Source organism: Neovison vison, chromosome X, assembly GCF_020171115.1.
Source record: "Neovison vison isolate M4711 chromosome X, ASM_NN_V1, whole genome shotgun sequence".
Taxonomy (NCBI): Eukaryota; Metazoa; Chordata; class Mammalia; order Carnivora; family Mustelidae; genus Neogale; species Neogale vison.
The window spans coordinates 69,915,100-69,936,265 of NC_058105.1; the positions used below are offsets into that span (position 1 = coordinate 69,915,100).

General features: G+C 37.1%; 1 protein-coding gene and 1 non-coding gene across 2 annotated transcripts in view; one reads left to right on the top strand and one right to left on the bottom strand.

Annotated features, from left to right (window-relative positions):
- The window catches only part of HDAC8 (histone deacetylase 8), a 221,534-nt gene that overhangs the window by 102,344 nt on the left and 98,024 nt on the right, over nucleotides 1-21,166 (top strand). The window lies entirely within an intron of this gene.
- LOC122897785 lies at nucleotides 16,611-16,717 on the bottom strand. Its single transcript, XR_006382627.1, has one exon. It is a non-coding gene; the product is annotated as a U6 spliceosomal RNA (small nuclear RNA).

A 21,166-nucleotide genomic window follows, 5' to 3' on the forward strand; every position in this document is an offset into this window, starting at 1 on the left:
GCATTTTTAAGTCCTTTGTGTAGATCTAGGTTTCCATCTGGATAAAAGTTACATTTTGCCTAAGAATTTTAGTTAATTTTTTATTTTAATGTGGGTCTGTTAGCAACAGATTTTCTCAGCCTCCCAGTTTGAAAAGCCCATTTTTTCTTAATTTTTGAAAGATATTTTCACTGGGTATAGTTTCTAGGTTGATAATTATTTCTTTCAGAACTTTAAAGATATCATTCCATTGTCTTTATGCTTGCATATTTCCTTATGAGAAGTCCTAAGCACTCATCCATTCCTCTGGCTGCTTTTAACTTTTCTCTCTGTGACTGGTTTTTAGCAACTTGATTACACTTTACCCTGGTGTGGTGTGGAGTGTGTGTGTGTGTGTGTGTGTGTGTGTGTGTGTGTATTTATCCTATTTGGAACCCAGAGTTTCTGGGATCTGACAGTTTATAATTTTTACTGAATTTGGAAATATTTCAGCCATTATTTCTTCTCTGTCCTTTCTCTCCACTACTACTAGAACTCTAGTTAAACCCATGTTAGACCAGTTCTATTGTTCTGTAGGTTGTTGAGACCCCCCCTTTTTTCTTTTATTTCTGTGATTCATACTGAAGAGTTTCTATTGCTTTGCCTTCCAGTTCATTGATCTTTTCTTCTGCAGTATGTAATTGCTATTAATCCTATCCAGTGAAATTTTCCTTTCAAATACTGTATTTTTCATTTTTAGAATTTCTATTACAAAAATAATAAAATCTTTAAAAAATATATGAGCATGAAAAAATCTTCCATTTTTCTCTTCACTGTGTTCATTTTTTTTACATCCTTGAACATATGGAGCATAATTATAATAGTAGTTTTAAGGTCCTTGTCTACTAATTCCATTATCTCATCATTTCTGAGTCTTTTTCTGTTGACTGATTTTTCTCCAGGTTATAGATCACATTTTCCTGCTTCTTTGTATGTTTAGTAATTTTTAAACTGTATGTCCAAAACTATGAATTTTACACTGCTGAGTGCTGGATTTTTTTTATTTATTTATAGAGGATTGTACTTATTTCAGATAGACAAATTAGTGTGGATCAGTTTGATCCTTTTGAGGTTTGTTTTTAAGCTCAGAGTATGTCTTGAGTAGTCTTTAGGGCTAATTTAACCCATTTTGAAAGAAATGCCCCCTCTGAAGTCTTTACAGATGCCCCCCTGTATTCTTTGAGTTCATGTGAACTCTAGGAAATATTCCTCGTACAACTTCTTAGGAATTGTTAACTGGGAAATTTTTTCTAGACTGTCTTTGTAAAGTTTTAACCTATCCATGTTCAGATCAATATTCATCAAAAGACTCAAGGGGAACCTCTCTGCATATTTCTAGTACACTTTTTTTAAAAGATTTTATTTATTTATTTGACAGACAGAAATCACAAGTAGGCAGAGAGGCAGGCAGAGGCAGAGAGAGAGGGGGAAGCAGGCTCCCTGCCAAGCAGAGAGCCCGATGCGATGCGGGGCTGGATCCCAGGACCCTGAGCCGAAGGCAGAGGCTTTAACCCACTGAGCCACCCAGGTGCCCCTCTAGTACACTTTTTATAGCTTAGCTCCATCCCCACAATTTCTAACCACCCTGGTCCTTGTGAATTCTAATCTCTATTTCCTCTACTCAGACAGTTACACTCTGTTTAGATCTCCCCCATCCCCTTCATCATACATAGTCCAAGGATTACCTCCTGGCAGAAAGCTGGAGGTATTTCATTTGTATTTCTTTTCTCTCTGATTACTGTCTCGTGTTGCATATTGTCCAATGTCTAAAAAAAAGTTTCCTATATTTGGTAAATTTTCCAGTTTTTTCTAAAGAGAAAATAATTTCACATCCTCTTTCCCCTCATAGCCAGATGCAGAACCCTTTTACTTACCTGCTTCCGTTTTCTTTTTACCTTCATTTTTGAGGAATATTTTTGCTGGATATGAAATTATAGATGGACAGTTTTCTTTTTCTAGCTCCATTTTTTTAATGCAAAGTCAGTCTTGTTCTTTTTATGTATGTCTTTGTTCTCTGGCTGCCCTTATAAATTTATCTTTGGTTTTCAGAACATTGACCATGGTGTGGCCCAGTGTACTTTTGTATTTATCCTACTTGGGATTTCCTGAGCTCCTGGATCTGTGTGTTGCAGTTTTGGACATAATTTGGAAAATTCTTGGCTGGTATTTCTTGACTGTTTTTTTGCCTTCTTTTCCTCTCTCCTGTCTTTCTGAAACTCCTGTTGCACATGTGTTAGATTGATTGATACTGTCTTATAAGTCACTAAAGTGCTTGTCATTTTTTTCCAATTTTTTTCTCTATGCTTCAGTTTGCTTAATTTCTTACTGTTACAGCTTCAAGTTTACTACTCTTTTCTTCTTTAGTATTTAGTCTGAATTGACCCCATCCAATTAATCTTTTATCATATTCCATCCAATTATTTTTTAAACGTCTTCATTTTGAAATACTTTTAGATCCACAGATAATTACAAAAATAGTACAAAGAAGTTTCATGTACCCTTCATTTAGTTTCCTCCAATAATAATATCTTATGTAACTATAGTAAAATATCAAAATCAGGAGATCAAGATTGGTACAGTCCACAGACCTTACTTACTAAGATTTCATCAATTTTACATGCACTTGTGTGTGTGTGCACACGCACACACTTAATTCTGTGCAATTTAATCATGTATATATATTGATGTAACCACTACCACAGTCAGGATGCAAAACTGTTCCATTGCCACAAAGACCTCCCATGTGCTACTCTTTTATAACCATAACTGCCTTCTCTTCCATCAACTCAGTCTCTATTCCATGGAAGCCACTAATCTCTTCTTCATGTTCACAGCTTTTTCATTTAGAGTATGTGATATAAATCAAATCATGCAGTATGTAACCTTTTGAGATTGGCTTTTGCATTCAGCATAATTCCCTTGGTGGCTGTCCAAGTTGTTCCATGCCTCAGTACTTTATTCCTTTTTATTGCCGAATAGTATTCCATGGTATACAGGTCCTATAGTTCGTTAATCATTTATCCATTTAAGAACAATTTTGGGTTGTTTCTGATTCATGGCTATTAAAATTTCTATACAGTTTTTGTGGATGTAAGTTTTCATGTGTCTGCAATCAACACCAGGAAAGTAAATGCTGAATCATATGATAAGAATAAGTTTACTTCTTTTATTATTATGTTTAGTTAACCAGCATAAAGTACTTTTTTATGAAACTGCCATTCATGCTTTTTTATTACCACTTACACATTATATCTTTTTTCATCAGTTTTATTTCAATTTCTCATATATCATATTTGAAGTGACTTTCTTGTAAACAAAATATAATTCAGTCATTTTTTTATCCATTCTACCAATTTCTATTTTTTAATTGTTTCATTATGTTTAGATCATTTGCCTTTAATGTAGTTATTGATATGTTAAGACTTACATCCACCATTTTATTATTTGTTTTTTGTTTGTTCCCTGTTTTTCCCTCCTGTCTTCCTCTGGATTACTTGGACTTTTTTTTAAATTCCATTTGTATTTACATACAGTGTTTTTGAGTATATCACTTTGTATAGATTTTTTTAGTAGTTGCTTTAGGTGTATTAACTTATATGTAATATATACATAAACACATAAAATATATACATAAAATATATATATATTTATTGGTATCAATGTTTTGCCACTTTGAGTGAACTGTAGAAACCTTACCTGAATTATGTCTCTTTACCTTCCTCTCTAATATAATATTTTAAAATTTTACACTATATACATTGAAAATCACATTAGAAATTGTTACAGTTTTTGTTTCAACCATCAAACATAATTTTAAAACTAAAGAGGAGAAAGAAAATGTGCTATATTTAGCCATATTTTTACTATTTCTGTTGTGCTTTCTTCCTTCTTTTAATGCTCTAAGATTTCTTTTATCATTTCCTTTGGTCATTTTTTTAGGATGGATCTGATGAAGACAAATTATCTTTGTTTTCCTTCACCTAAGAATGGCTTGATTTCTCTTTCTCTACTGAAGGATATGTTCACTGGCTATAGAATTTGGGGATGGAAGTTCTTTCTTTTAGCACTTAAGAAATGTGCCTTTTCCTTCTGGCCTCCATGGCTTTTGATTAGAAAATCCATTTTCACTTGAATCATTGTTTCCATATAGGTGAGAATGTAAAGTGATGCATCATTTCTCTCTACCTGCTTTCAGGTTTTTTTTTTTTGTTTTTTCTCCTTATGTTTCAGATACTTAAGTATGATGTGACTTGGAAGAGTGGATTTGGTGGGGGGTATTCTTTTTAGGTTTCATTCAGCCTCTTGAATGTGTAGGATTAGACCTACCCCAAATTTGGGATTTTAGCCATTTTTTTTAAATTTTTAAATGTCACCTTTATCTTCTTTTGGTATTCTGATGACATAAATTATTTGATACATTGTTCTTGTCCCACAGGCCCCTAACTCTCTGTTTATTTTTACTGTTTTCTCTATGTTGTTTAGATTGGGTGATTTCTGTTGCTCTATTTCTAAATTCAATGATGCTTTTCTTTATCATTTCCATTTTTCTATTAAGCCCATCTAGGAAGTTTTTTATTTTGATTATTGTATTTTTCAGTTCTAAAATTTCCATTCCTTATGTTTTCTATTTCTTGATTGATACTTTCTATTTTTTTATTGTGTTTCTAGCATGCTTGTAATTGCTTCTTGAAACATTTTTGTAATGTTTGCCTTAAAATCCTTGTCAGATAATTCTAACATGTATGTCATCTTGGTCTTAACATCTGTTGATTGTGTTCTCATTCAAGTTGAGATTTTCCTGGTTCGTAATATGGTATGATAAGTGGGTTTTTATGTGAATCTGGAGATTTTGGATCTTATTTTATGAGACTCTGGCAACTCTGAACTCTGTGCTCTAAATCCTTAGGCTAATAAGCCTGCAGCTATCTGCCTGAGCTCTACCACACATCACATAAAATATATATAACTGTGACTCTTACCAGTGTAGCTCCTTTCTTTTGAGGGTTGAATTCCCTCTAGCTTCTGCCTGTTTGGGGATACTCTCTATTACCTTCCATTTATCATGATGGTTAGTCTGATAGAAACTATTCTATCATTACCAGAATTCAGAAGTCGGGACTTACTTTTTATAGTATAACTTTTGGTGCCTTTTCAAGTTTTTACCATATATGTATAACTTCTTTCAAAATGTAAATACATTATTGAAATTAAAATATAAAGATTAAATGAATATGTTTATCAGACAGATCTGCTTTCATAGACCAGCACCAGGGAGTGATCATAGTAACAATATATACTAGACAAGTTGAGAAAATTATTTTACCAATCAGTCCCTCATTTTCCTCACCTATAAAATAAGGGGTAATTATGAGGATTAAATGTATTGGTCTACACAAAATGCTTAGAACAGTGGCTGGCATATTTAAGTAATATATACAAATATGTCCATGGATATGTAATAAATAAATAATACTAATATAAATTAAATTTTAGACATTATTATTATTAATGTCAGAAACATTGGTAAAACTCACAGCCAAGGACCTGTTTCTTTTTATTCCCTCAATATTGAGAATTTGGTCCCCAGTAAGTACCTAATAAATTTTTTAAAAATGAACATTGTGCTGTTGTATTGGATGCTGTGCAGATTTAGCCTGAGAGCCCTTGCTGACACAGAGACCGCTGGAACAAAAATGCTAAAAACATATCTAAATGAACTATTATCATTTTATATGAACAAATATGAGTATAAATAGATGAATACTAGAAATTTTATATTTGAGTTGTATATTTAGATAACGTCATTGTGCCAGACATTCAGCAAATAATCCTCCTATTGCAGAAAGGTTTTATAGAGGTAGAATTTAAGAACTGTTTGAGAAAAGAACTTAACATTTATTAAGTACCAATTATATCCCATGTAAGTATATCTATATGTTAGATCCTTTATCCAAATTAACTCATTTATGCCTCTTAGCAATTCTGGGAGGTAGGCATTATCCCTCACTTACCAGTGAGAAAAGTAAGACTCAGAAAATAACTTGACCAGAATCACCTAGTAAAAATAGCAGAGCCAGGATTAAAACTCAAATTTTTCATATCTCTGGGCTTATCCTTTTTCTCTACTTTGAATAATAAGACCCAATATTTTGGCATAAAGGATACATAGGAGGAAAATAACCATTTATTAAACATCTACTCACTGACAATGTGCTCTATGCATTATTTTATTTAGTTCTCAAAACATTATTTTATTCAATCCTCACAGTAACTCTGAGAAGGAAGTAAAATAACATTTTTTGAGCACCTGCTGTGTGCCTAACACCTCAGTAGGACTTATATAAATTACTCCATAGGGTCTCCTAACAACCCAATGAAACCTGTATTGCCCTCACCACTAGGTGGAAACCAAGCTTAGCTTCCACACTTGCCTGCCTCTAAAGGACTGCTGTATTTTTAAGCATTTTTAAGCATTTTGCTGAACACATATTCCACAAAACATAACTTTTTAAAGTCTAATCTACACAACACAAATGTCTCTCTATACCAGGGATTTTGGGTGGTCATGGACCCCTGATGGTCTCTCCTCCCAGATAAATGCTCATAATTACATGATATTGGATACAAGTTTAGAACGCTGAGCAATTTCCTAAAGTCCATCAATGAATGGATCCATCGTTTAAAACAACCACCAAACTAACAGAAATGTGCTCTAAAGAACAGAAGTAAATCTTAGGAAATGAGAGCTTATTAATGGCTTCAATTATTAAGTTTTACAAATCCTCTAGAACACCTATATTTGGCCATTCTGTTATGTTTCACAAAGTTAAATGGTAGTCCTATTTCTCTTTTTTTTAAAGCATTCGCATTATTGTCTTTTCTTGTGGTATAATTCTTTGTTATGGGGAGACTGACCTATACATTCATAGGATGCTGCATTTCTGCCCTTCTCTTAAAGCATTCCTGCCCTCTACTCACTAGATGCCAGTAGCACACTCCCTGCACAGTTTTTATAACCAAGAATATACTCAGACATTGCCAAATGTCCCCTAGGGGGAGGCAAAATCTCCCCCTGTTGAGAACCACTGGTTTATAGTAATTACATTTATCACTCCTGAATTACTTACAAGGATAAAGGGACTAAGAACCAGACTTTTTAAAAGTATATCTTTTTCTTGCTTAATTAAGCTCTCCTATAGTACTTCTCAACTGGATTAAGCAAGGTGATTCATCTCAACAATTAAGTTGCTAGCTGAAGTTACAGTTTTTCTTACCTGAGAGACCAGCAAGAAAGTTGATATCACCACTCTGTTTTGTTAATTGAATGATTGACTTGTCGAGTCATTAAGTCTGCTCAGGGAATATATATTGAATGCTAACAATGTGTCAGGCATTATGCCAGGTGCTGAGGCTATCTGGTGTGCAGTGTAGCTGTGCTTCTGGCATCATGGAATGTGCAATCCAGTGAGTAAAAAATAAGTGAAAATAATTATAAATTGTGATAAGTGCCATGATAGAAGCACAAAGAGTACAGAGGTAGAGAAAAATGGATGTATATAGGGTCACTAGGAAAGGCCTCTCTGAAGATGTGACATTTAAGGCTAAACTTGAAGGATGAGAAAAAGCCAGCCAAGTTAAAACATAAGATAACCAGGGGCGCCTGGGTGGCTCAGTGGGTTAAGCCGCTGCCTTCGGCTCAGGTCATGATCTCAGGGTCCTGGGATCGAGCCCCGCATCGGGCTCTCTGCTCAGCAGGGAGCCTGCTTCCTCCTTCTCTCTCTCTGCCTGCCTCTCTGCCTACTTGTAATCTCTGCCCGTCAAATAAATAAATAAAATCTTAAAAAAAAAAAAAATAAGATAACCAGAGAGCAAGTGTCTGAGGCAGAGTAGGCAACCATATGCAAAGACCATGAGTTAAGAAAGAGTTTAGTGTGTTCTGGGTACTGAACAAAAGTCACTGTAACTAATGCTAGTCAGTAAGGAGCAGGGGATATAAGGTAGAATAGCCAGAGACCAGACTGTCCAGGGCCCTATAGGCCATGACAAGAGGTTGGATCTCATTCTTAATAGAGTGGAAAGTTACCGAAGGCTTCTAACCAGGAGGAGTGCTGTGATTCAGTATGTTTTAAAACTATTCCAAGTGTTTTGTGGAGTGGGGAGGTGTCAAGAATGGAATTAATAGAGACCAGTTAGGAGGCTGATGACTGTTCAGGGATGATAGCAGTAGCAGTGGAGATGGAAAGAATGACCAATTTTAAAAAACACTAAAGACCCCACCAAAAGACTACTAGAACTAATAAATGAATTCAGTAAGGTCACAAGATACAAAATCAATGTACAAAAAAATGCCTCTATACTCTAATAATGAAGCAGTAGAAAGAGAAATTAAGAAAACAGTCACATTTACAATTGCACCAAAAATAATAAAATATCCAGGAATAAACTTAACCAAAGAGGTAAAAGACCTGTATGCTGAAAACTATAAAACATTGATGACAGAAACTGAAGATGACATAAAGAAATGGAAAGACATCCCATGCTCATGGATGGGACAAAAACATACTGTTAAAATATCTCCACTACCCAAAGCAATCTACACATTTAATGCAATCCCTATCAAAATCCAACAGCATTTTTCACAGAGCAAAAATAATCCTCAAATTTGTATGGAACCACAAAAGACCCTGAATAACCAAAGCATAAGAATAAAGAATAAGGAAAACAAAATGGGAGCTATCAAAATTCCAGATTTCAAGTTATATTACAAAGCTGTAGTAATCAGTAAGTATGGTACTGACACAAAAATAGAAATATATATCAATGGAAGAGAATAGAAAGCTCAGAAATAAATCCATAATTATATGGTCAGTTAATCTTCAACAAAGGAAACAAGAATATGCAGTGGGAAAAAGTCTCTTCAACAAATGGTATTGGGAAAACTGGACAGCTACATGCAAAAAGATGAAATAGGACCACTTTCTTACACCATACACAAAAGTAAACTCAAATTGAATTAAGGACCTAAATGTGAGACCTGAAACCATAAAAATCCTAGAAGAGAACACAAGCAGTAATTTCTCTGACATTGGCCATAACAACATCTTTCTAGATATGTCTCCTGAGGCAAGGGAAATAAAATAAAAGCAAGAACAGGCTATTGGGACTACATAAAAATAAAAAGCTTCTGCACAGCAAAGGAAACAACCAACAAAACTAAAAGACAACCTATGGAGTGGGAGAAGATATTTGCAAATGACACATCTAATAAAGGGTTAGTATCCAAACTATATAAAGACCTGCATAGAGTCTATGAAGTCATAGAAGAAAGACAATTAGTCTGATTGGGGCAGGGGTGTGGGAGTCATAGAAGATATCTTGAAGATGATGTCAAAGCTAAAGACTGAATTGAATATTAGCCAGGTATATAAATGTGTGAAAGTATAGGGGATTAAAGAAACAACAAAGGAAAGGCACACAGCCATGAAACAGCATGATGCCTTTAGGAAATTTTAAACAATGCAATATTACTAGAACATAAACTTTAAGGTAGGAAATGGAAGGAGATGAGACCAGATACATACCACTGACAACAACTAACAATTATTGAGCACCTATTACATGCCAGGCAGTGTTCTAAGTGCCTAACATGGATATCTCATGTAATCAGATGTGGAAACTAAGACAGAAGGAGATCGGGTACCTTTCCCAAAGTTGCACACTGCAGAGCTGAGATTCAGACTGAGCAGTTTAACTCCAGGGGCAGTGCTTTTTAACTACAGAAAGTTGTTAAGTATCATGCTAAAGAACTGAGAATGTACCTGTTGGCAGTACTGAGTCATGGAAGGGCAGTGAATGGTCAGATCTATGTTTTGAGATGACTCATGATAAGTTTAAGAGAGGCCAGGCTGGAGACTGTTGCAATACATCAGGCACGTGATGAAGAGAGTTTGAAATAGGGATGGAGACAAGGGAAAGATTTAAGAAATTTTTAGGAAGCAAAATTAGCACAACTTGGTGATTAATTGTATTCTGAGGGTAAAGGAGAAGGAGAAATCTAGAATGTCACCATGTTTTCTGGTTCAGATGACTAGATGATGTTACTATATGATGAATACAGGAGGAAGAGCATTAAAAGTGAACCTTTTTTTTTTTACATTGAGTATTAAGAGTCAATGGAACACCCAAGTGGATCCTAACCAAGATGCAGTTGGATATGAGTTTGAAGTCCAGGGGATATGTCATGACTGGCTATAGATCTGCATATTACAAGCATGTGATTAAAACCAGAAAGTAAATGAGATTACCATGGAGAATGTGCAAGAAGACCATAGGGCCAATGGAGGAATCTTGGAGAATTTCAGGATTTAAGGGGCCAGCAAAAATGAGCTCACAAAGGAGACTAAAAGTACATTAAGGATCAGCAGTATAACACAAATTAAAATCATGGACTCTAGACCCAGATTTTATATCCTCCAGGCTCTGCCACTTGCCAGCTATGTGACTTTGGGCAAGTTACTTCACTTCTCTAAGCCTTAGTTGTTTAAGGATTAAATGTACATGTAATGCATGAAAGCCCTTAGAATAGTGACTAATAAACACATAGTAAGTATTAGCTAATACTTACAGGAAGAAAACTAGAGTAGAATCATGCAAACTAAAGGTGAAGGTTTAAAAGATGGAGAGAATTCTGAGCTGTGTCAGATGCAGCTGAGAAGTCCCATAAGCTAAGGACTTACACATATGCATTATATTTGGCAAAACAAAAGCTTTGGTGACCTTGATGAAAGGAATTTCAATACAGTGGACGGGGCAGAGGTGATATAATAGTAGTTTGAGTGGTAAATTGAAGGTAAAGAAAATAACAACAAATGCAGGGCTAACTCTTTCAGGGAGCTTGCTGTTTAAGAAAAACTCTGAAGTGAAGTAGAAATATGTATAAGGATGCTCATCTCAGCTTTTTTGATAGAAAAACATGAAACTTCCTTAAATGTCCAAGAGTAAGGAAATGAGAGGTCAATAGTGGGATTGGGGGAAATGGTGAATATTGGATCAGTAATTGAGAATAGAAGGAGCTGACCAGAAATGAGTAAAAGGAAAAAGAAGAAGCTTGGAAAGTGCGTCTCAAGTTCAAAACTGATTGGTGATACCTGTCTATCCAGTGATAGTTTCCTTCAGTGGTGACAGGACAGGAAAGGCAAAGGCAAAAGTGCAGAGGTTGATCTGGAATGGTGATTATGCCAGACATATGAGGCAAAAGAGGTTGAAAGTGATGTTGAAAGAGGGTTCCAGTGTATAATCATGTGTTGGCCTCACATGTGGATGTGAGGCCAAAAGGAGGTGGACAAACCAGGAGAAAGTAGGGTTCAGGGCACTGGGGTATCTCTGTGAGAGGTCAGAAAATTGATGGGACCAGAACTTGGACTCAGTATAAGACATTGGAGGCAGCATGAAAGAAAAGGCATAGATTTTAAAATCAGACAGACTGGAATTTGAATTGCAGCTCCAGTTCGAATATTTACATGACTTTAGAAAAGTTCCTTGACCTCTGTAAACTTGTTTCCTTATGTGGTAAAAAAAGTATAATGACACCTTTCTCAGAAAAACTGGCACGTTGACATCGTACAGTAGTTGTTAGCCCCCTTTTCTCCCACTCAGCATTTATTGGGCACCAATCATGAAAGATTGTTTTCTGAGGACATGAAGGTAAAAGTCACTTCATGTCCTTTTAGGGACTCATGATTTAGCAGAAGTGATATAAATACAAAGAGGAAAATAACAATACAATGTAACTGATCAATTATAGCTTCAGTTACTATGTACAATAAGCAGTATGAACACAGAGCTGTGGGAACCCAGTGAAGATGTGATCATAGTGCACGAAGGCTTCCATGCAAAGCAATTCACAGACCCAATTTTTAGTTCTAATGTTGCTTGAAAGAAAGTAGCAGCAAATGGGTAGATGACACTTTAAGGGGGGAAAGCAAAGAAGCTTTTGCTTTTATTTTCCTAGATAGTATTCCAAGGGGCAACAGGTTCAAGAGAACTGTTTATTCAAGGAAAATGACCTTTGCTGGTCTGTTAACTGACAAGTAGTATGTAATGAAGTGAAAGAATTTAAGGTGACAGAGAGGAAAGGAAATAATCAGGAGTTTAAGGTTCCAGAGGAGCTAAAATCTGGAACCCATATTAGGGATGTACTCATAGACAGGATACAAAATGGCCCCTTCTCTAAAATGAGAAGAAAGGAAAAAATGATAAAAATAGACACAGATAACTTGCATCTAAAAAAAGGAAAGAAGTCAATTTGTGGAAATCGTGTTCTATCTATATGCAATTTTTCTTGATTTTTATAAACCAAGAATATGTCCTTAATATGTTCACAACAAATTTGAGGAACTAAGTCCTACAACTAATGGACTTGCCTGTTGGTGAAATGGAAGCAACAGAAATAAAGATCCTCCCCCTTTGCACATGGAAAAAGAGGGCGCTGACTGCTGCAGCAGTAGGAAAGGACCATGACACGGAGCAGCAACCTCTTCTCACTTGCTTTCACCTTCAGTTCTTAAGTGACTACATGAAACCCTGTTGCCCATTCTAGTTTTTTTGTTTTTTTTTTCTCCAGTCCAGTTACATGCACGCCACATGAAGTAATTTTCCAACCTGAATTTTGCCCATTTATGAATAGAATTGGCAGCACACACGGCAGCTGTGCTGGCTTAATGGACGCAAAAGCATTTGGCTGCATTGTGCTCTCGCCTAACCTTTGCAGCCAGTGACTCCCCTTTCTGGGATACTGTCCCACAATTACTTCTCACTGGTGTGTACCTCCAGGAAGCAGACCTTTTGAAAGGAGGCTTGCTAGCTGTGATGTGGAGCTAGCATCTTTGCCTAGCCCCAGTAAGAACATAGTAGGGGGTAGGCCCAGGCACTGGGAATTTTTCCAGCTGCTTTATGCCCAAAACCTCTTCAAATTGCACCATTTAATAAAATCAGAGGAATTAATTAAAACTGCATGGAGGACGCCTTTAGTTAATTGTTGCTTTCCTGCTTCTACTCTAAGCACATGCCAAGGTAACAAAATGTCTGTTCAAATTGGAACCAGACTCCTTGTCCTTTTACTATTAAGTGAAAGATGTCTACATTTCCTGCTAGATCACACGTTGGCCTTGTAAACTTTAGGACTTTTTTTTTTATAACCAGGAAAAAATTCCAAGGGAGGAAGAGTATCCCTGTAAGGAGATAGAGTTTCTTCCAATGTGACAAAGAAAACAATTTCCCCTTAAAGGAGTACCATAGAGGATGAGGACCCAGGAAGGTAAAGAGATTCTGCTCCTTTAAAGGTAATAACAGAGCTCACTGAGAAAAGCAAAAAAGAAAGGAAACTAATAGTTATAGGGCACCTACTATATGCCAGGTACTACACTGGATGTTTTCACAGGCCTTATTTCATTTAACCTGCACAACAACCTTGTGAGGTATTTATCTACATTTATAGAAAACTGTGTCTCAAAAAGGTTAGCTGGTTGGTCCAAGATGACATGGCCTAATGAGTGAGTAGTAAAGGGAAATAAGGGAAGATCTACAAAGATATTTAGGCAAGAGAGTGGATCCCTGTTACCCCCATTTTGAAACTAGAGGATTAGTTGTATTTTTTTTAAAGACTCATTGTGTCAGTGGGCAGTACTTCTCAGTTCCTGAAGTGACCTTAGACTGGAAGGTTAATCATCATTTATAAAAAGGAGCTAGCGTTCTTTGGGCATTTTGATTATTTCCCTCTTGTCTCCATGTTCATTCTCTCAAATCCTCCAAGCGGATCTTCCAAACTAGTCACTTCCTCAACTAATTAACATACATTCTCCATTCTTTCTATTTATTTGTTTGTTCATTATTCGACCAACAATCATTTATTAAATGACTACTATATGTCAGGATTCTTGTGGGTGCTAGAAAAGCAAAAATGAAACTCAGTTTCTGCTCTAGAAAGATTCACAATCTAAAGGGGGCCACAGGCGTAGAAACATTGGTTTAAATCCTATTATAGAGAGAAATGATGGATCCAAGTTTTGTAGGTCTGAAGTACACACGGGTTTTTTTGGGGGGGGGGATTGCTATTTAGGAAACAGAACATAAAATTAGGTACAAGTGAATATTTAGAATGATAAAAGAAACTGCAACAACTTAAAAAATTTTTTAAGCTGAAAGATACAACAAACCTCACAAAATCCAAAACCATTCCAATGTGTCATGTTAGTTAAATGTATGATGCAACTGTAGTACTTTTCTCCTGAATTTTTTTAGCTGCAGGTGTTTTTGTAATGTTAGTTTTTTTTTAAGATTTTATTTATTTATTTGACAGAGACAGATCACAAGTAGGTAGAGAGGCAGGCAGAGAGAGAGAGAGGGAAGCAGGCTCCCCGCTGAGCAGAGAGCCTGATGCGGGACTCGATCCCAGGACCCTGAGATCATGACCTGAGTCGAAGGCAGCGGCTTAACCCACTGAGCCACCCAAGTGCCCCTGTAATGTTAGTTTTCATAGAAAGAATAGAAAGAAAATTCAATCATTCCTTTAGCATGCTTGATCAAGATTTGTTCTTTTATTATTAATAGGTGGTGTATTAATGTGCCCAGGCTGCCATAACAAAATACCAGAGAATGGGTGCTTTAAACAATAGAAATTTATTTCCCACAGTTCTGAAGGCTGGAAGTCCCAGATCAAGGTCCAGCAGTGTTTGGTTTCTGGTGAGTCTTTCATGGCTTTTTGTCTGAGTATACATGGTAAATGAGGGAGAAAAAGTAAAAAATCTCTCTTTTACTTCTTAAAAAACCACCAATCCATCTGGCTTGGGGCCCCACCTTTATGACCTCATTTAACCTTAATTACCTACTAACGGCCTTATCCAAAAACAGTCACACTGGGAGTTAGGGCTTCAGCAGATGAATTTTTGAGGGTGAGAGGGGGACACAATTCAGTCCATAGCAGATGGGATGCATAAAACATGTGACTATACACACAACCATACTCTCTGTAATACTGCTAGATTTGGATCCTTAAAAAACAGGAATTATGATCAATTCTGTGTTGTACAATTTCAACAAGAAAAGAAAAAAATCACAGTTCATTTATAATTGTATATGATATATTGACTATATTTTTGAAAGGAGAAAACTTCCATTTTGACTAGGCATCATTAAAAAACAAATCCTCCACTTAAAATTTAAATGCAGTGACTTGAAGAATTTTCCAAAGACTAACTTTGGACTTTGTACATTTCAAACACTATGTCTCCTCTATTACCCAATATGTCGAAGACCAGGCACTATAGAATACATTCACATCACAATATTGCCTCTGGCTCTGTCATTTTTGGGTGAAGATGTTGGGTGAGTCAGGATACTGGGCTACAGGAACATCCCTGAAGCCATTCCTTTACCACTAGCAATACATTAACTATACACATAAGTTACTGTGAACCACATAAATAATATCCCACTAATCTCACACTAAATCTGTTCACAACTCAACTTCCTTTTAGCTATTCAAGTGGTACCCAACACAGAGGGGAAGTCTGATAGAGGAAAACAATCTTAACCAAATGTGATTAAGTATCTTACTTCGCAAATTAGAAAAAAAAATTGTAAAAATAATGTTAGGGCCCTTCCCAGGACCTTAGAAGGGGTCTGCCCAAGTGAGGGGCTGTGAAGATTTATGATTAGCTTCATGGTAAATTAACCTCCAAAGAAAGATATATTCAAATTTCTTTAGGTGATCAGCAAAAGCTTTACAAGGGTGGTGATATTTGAGTTGGATCTTTAAAGGTACTCAAGGGAAGGGACATTTTAAGACAAGTGATTGCATGTAAAAATCTAGAGAGGCATTAAAGAACACATGGTCTTGGGGAAATATAAATAGTTTACTACATCTGTAGGGCATCTGTGGGTCTGGTGGGAGATGAGGCAGCAGAGAGGCAGACCTGCAATTGAAAGACATCAAACTTGGAAAGTCATGGAAAGCTGTGCTTACATCCTTTCCTGAGCTACCTTAAGTTCTCTGATCCTCACTGGGAGCAAGAAATTAGTTTTATCTGTTCCTATTAAGGGTATAATAGAATAACAAGACAGAAAATCAGGAAAGATAAAGAACTCATTACTACCACCAACCTAGAGGATCTAATTGACATTTATAGAACATACTACCCAATAACAGCAAAATACACTTCTTTTCAAGCACTCATGGAACATATACCAACAAAGATCATATAAAAAATGATGAAGTAGACAACCCCAAGGTACTGTCATCCCCCCACAGAAACATAGAGAAGCAAACAAAAACGGTCAGAAACAACTTTGTCAGAACCCTAGAAAATCAAAAATTGATAAGCAGCCAAGCAAATGCCAGATCAAGGAAAAGTACACTTAAAAATGATAAGAAACCAGGGTGTTACCATTTTATACCCCATCTTAAGGGCTGTTATTTAAAAAATTGGAAAATGACAAACGTTGGTGATGATATGGAGAAATTGGAACTCTTGTTCATTGCTGGTATGAATATATAATTGTACATCTACTGTGGAAAACATCTTTATGGTTCCCCTAGAAAATAAATAGAATTGGGGCACCTGGGTGTCATCCTTGCGCAGGGGCCATGCTAATCTTCTCTGTATCGTTCCAATTTTAGTATATGTGCTGCCGAAGCGAGCACATTGGGGCACCTGGGTAACTTAGTCAGTTAAGCATCCGACTCTTAAGTTTGGCTCAGGTCATGATCTCATGGTCCTGGAATTGAGCCCCACATAGGGCTCTGTGCTCAGCTCAGAGTCTGCTTGTCCCTCTCCCTCTGCTCCTTGCTCCATTAGTGCTCACTCATTCTCGCTCTCTCTCAAATAAATAAAGAAAGAAGTAAATAAAATCTTTAAAAATAAAAAAGCAGAATTACTGTATGATCCAGCAATTCCCCTTCTAAGTATATACCCAAAAGAAGTGAAAGCAAATATTAATGTTATTTGATACAGCATTATTCAAGAAAGCCAAAAGGTGAAAACTACCAAAAACTCCATCAAAAATGAATGGATAAACAAAATACGGTATATGCATACAATAGTAATTTATTCAGCCTTAAAAAGGAATGAAACTCTAATACATACTGTAACACAGATATAAATATTATACTAAGTGAAATAAGCCAGACTCAAAATGGCAAACACTGTATGCTTCCACTTATAATAAGTACTTAAAATAGGCAAATACAAAGAGACAAAAGTTACCCTACAGGTTACTGGGGGATGTGGGGTGGGAGAAATAGGGAGTTATTGTTTCATGGATATGTAACTTCTGCTTAATATGATGGAAGAGTTCTGGAAATGCATAGTGGTGATGATTATACAGTATTGTGAATGTACTTAATGCCACTGAACTGAACAATTCCAAATGATTAAAATATTTCAACAAAACAAAACAAAAATATTTCAACCAAGAATTGGAAGATACAGTTGAAGAAATCTCTTAAAAAAAAAAACTAGAAGGTAGGAAAATGGGAAATAGAACAGAGAAAAATAAGAAAGTTAGAGAATCAACTCATGAGGTCCAACATTCAATAAGAATAATTCCTGAGAGAACGAAGAAAATTAAGGGGAGGAAATTATCAAAAAAGTGATTTTTAAAAATCACCCCAAACCTAAGGACACAACTTTCCAGACAGACAGGGTTCATTTATTGGTTGCCTACCACCATGAAGGAAAAAAAGCTCTCAAGACACAGCATATAAAACTTTAGAACAAAGAGGGAAAAGAAACTATCTAAAAAGCAGGAGATCCCAATGAGAAAGTTTCACATTAGAAGTTCCAGAAATCAGAGTAGCTTTGGACTTATCAACAATACTGAAAGTTTGAAGACTCTGAACCAATATCTTTAACAAGCTTGAATTCTATACCCAGCAAAACTATCAATCAATTTCCAGGATAGAATATAAACATTTTCAGACATGCAAGGTCAGGAACTTTGGAGTAAGTGTCCAACAAAATGAGGGCAATAAATCTGGAAAAAAGGAAGACCTGTGATCCATGAAACAGGATCCAAAGCAGAAAAGAACAGCAGGAATTTCTTAAGGTGTTAGTAAAGGGAAACTCCCAGATACCAGCTGTGCAGAAGGCCTAGAACTCAGACAGTACAGATTGGAGAGTTCCAAGGGAAAGGCTTGAGGAGAAAATGAGATTTACAAATTGCATGGTATGGTTGACAGTACTGAAAGGACTATTACTATTCTGTCAGAGTGTTGCATGAGTTAGGAATAAGTACACAGACATGGATACATAATAGTGATGAGTACATAGAAAGCTAAGCAACATATCCAAGGTAAGGTAATATTTAATCCCAGAAAAATAATTTCCAAGGAAGAAAAAGTAGTCATTCAGCTGTGGCAGTATTTGTTGTCACTATAATTTAAACATTGAATGGTAATTTAGCCAAGAAATCTAGGATAAATAAATAGAGAGTATGAGATAAGGTGAATTGTGTATAGATGGTTGTGAAGACAGTAGTAGGATTGAATCCTAATCCTCCATAGAAGGGAGCCAGTAGAGCTTATCAAAAGTTGAAAAATAATTAGCAACCTTCTTCTGTTATTTGAACATATAGAGAAGAAAACTAGGAAAAGCTTAAAGAGTGAAAAGTGGCTGTTTCTGGGAAGTGGAAATTGGAAATTGGAGAAGGTAGAGAATTGCTATTTGTCATCATAAGACTTAGGTAATGTTTGACATTATAAACTATATTCATGTTGTTAAACTACTTTGATCAAAATACAAATTAAAGTTCAGGGTCAAATCAAAGGTGTACCATGTAATGTTAATCCATATGCAATGCCCACTAGGATACTATTAAAGGAAAAAGAAACAGCTCATGGTACAAATAAAAAGATACCTAATTTTTTCTTAATGGTAGGAAAGCTTTCTAGTATTCTAGTATTCTAGCCCCTGGTTGGGCAGCAGTCATGAAAACAGTAGCCTATCCTCCTCATGTAGGACATGGTTTCAGAGGGAATAGAGCACACCTAATTTGGATAAAAGGAATAAACTAGACTAAACTAAACTAAAATTTTTTTAAAAAGGAATTCAAAAAATAAAAATGCAAAAGAAAAACATAGGTGTATGTATCAAAAAGTTCAGGTTAGAAGGGTATTATGGAATTTGATGTACTGTACAGCTCGCTGTGATGGTAAATAGGTTAAAAAAATTACCTATGTGTAAAAAAAAAATTAACCAGAATAGTGGGAACAAGTGAACAATAAAAGTTTTCCTATGAAGTAGTGGTTGTTCTCTTGTAGTCCTTTTTTTTTTCTCTTTTTTTTTCTTCTTTCTTGGTTTGTTTTCTGGGGGAGGGGCCTGCCACGTGGGTTGTCAGTCAATGATGTTTCCTTAGTTAAGTCGTCCTGCCCCCCTCAAGGGGGTGGGCTCTGAGGAAACTGGTTTTTTTTTCAGGCTTTTGTTCTCTGGTGGTTTTTATGTTTGTTCACCTTTTTTTTCTCTCACCTTGACCACTATTGATGGTTTTTGTAGTTTTAGAGGAAAACAAACCGCACCCTGATCTCCCTCTCAGAGAGAGGCCTCAGTCTGGGTGCAGAGCCTAAATAAGTTCCCCCTTGGCCGCTGGCAGAGCAGGTTCCAAGTTGCAGACCCTGGGGATGCAGGATCTTTTGCTTGTACCCAAAGCCAAGGCAGTGGCAGCTGTCTGGGAGCTCTGGACCGCCAGAGAGATTCCAAGCAGCAATCGCACACTGAGATTTTGCCGCTGGCCCGGGCTGGGAGTGCCTGGTCTTGCTGGGTCTAAGAGTGCCCGGCTTGCGCGCACCTCTTTCATGGGTGGCTATGGGCCGCGTGCGCATCTCAGGCACTGAGAACGGGGCACAGGTCCAAAAGCACCAGGCTGGGCTTTTGCGCACCTCTGTCAGGGGAGAGAGTTTGGGGCACGCGGCTTAGGCTCTGAAACAATGGCGCAGGTCAAAGAGCGCTGGCCGGGCCTTTGTGACTCTCTCAGGGGAGCATGAGGGATGTGCGCATGTATCTCAGGCTTTGTAGTGGGGCTCGCGTGTTCTGCCGACTGGCGTGGCTCCCATCCCCTCACAGGAGCTAGAACCCATGCATTCTTGGGCGCACTGGTGGCTTAGGGACCAAGACCTGGTTTCTCCGCCACACTCTCTCTGCCTCAGTGCCGGGGAGGCTGTCCTGGGACCGGGGACTTAAGCCTGTCCCTAGCCGCCCCAATTCCCACAATTTCCCCCCGCGATCCTTTGCTCTTTTGGAGTGCTTTCAACCAGTCTCCAAATTAATGCTGGTCCCCAGACACAGGGCACTCTCGCTCGTATTGGGGTATTACTTTCCAACCAGTCGCCTCTGGTGGCTCCCTCCCCCTTTTGTTTATCTTCTGATATCAGTCCGCCATTCCCACTTCGCTTTACCTGCCCACTGGTGTCTTCTGCCCCTGTAGAGATCCAGACGTGTATAATTCTGATCTCAGGCTGATTTCATGGGTGAATGGAGTTCTTTGGTAGGTAATCAGCTCACTTTGGGGTACAGGCTGAAAAAGGTGCCTCTTCCTACTCCCCCGCCATCTTGTCCCCCCGAGCACACCTAATTTGAAAATCATTGTGTAAATCTATTCTAATCTGTCAAGGATTACCTGAGTGAAAGACACCAGGCACTTATCTGTTTTCCTGACTTGGAACTCGGGTCAGAAAAGTGGCAGGCATTGCTTGGAAACATCTTAAGGTAGATGAATAACCCACAGATGTCTGAGGGAAAAGATTATAATTGAGACATGCAACAGACAACCTGAGGCCTAGAAGGAAAAGCCAAGGAGTGCTTCTTTGAAAATTAAGGCCATCAAAAGCACCTATGTGTAAGCAAAAATGCCCAAGGAGGCTAGCATGCTCAGGAAAGACCTGAGTGAACCTTAAAGATTAGAAAGGTGTTTTATTTGTTGGTCTCTTTTAAACTCCTAGAATTCAAGGAAATATCTACACTAGAAATTTAGTAGAGGATTCAGGCACAAGATAGAATCAGTGAAGTTGAAGATAGGACAACTGAAATTATCCAGTTCAAGGTTCAGAAAGAAAAAAGAATAAAGAAAAGTGAACAGAGCCTAAAGGACCTGTGGGACA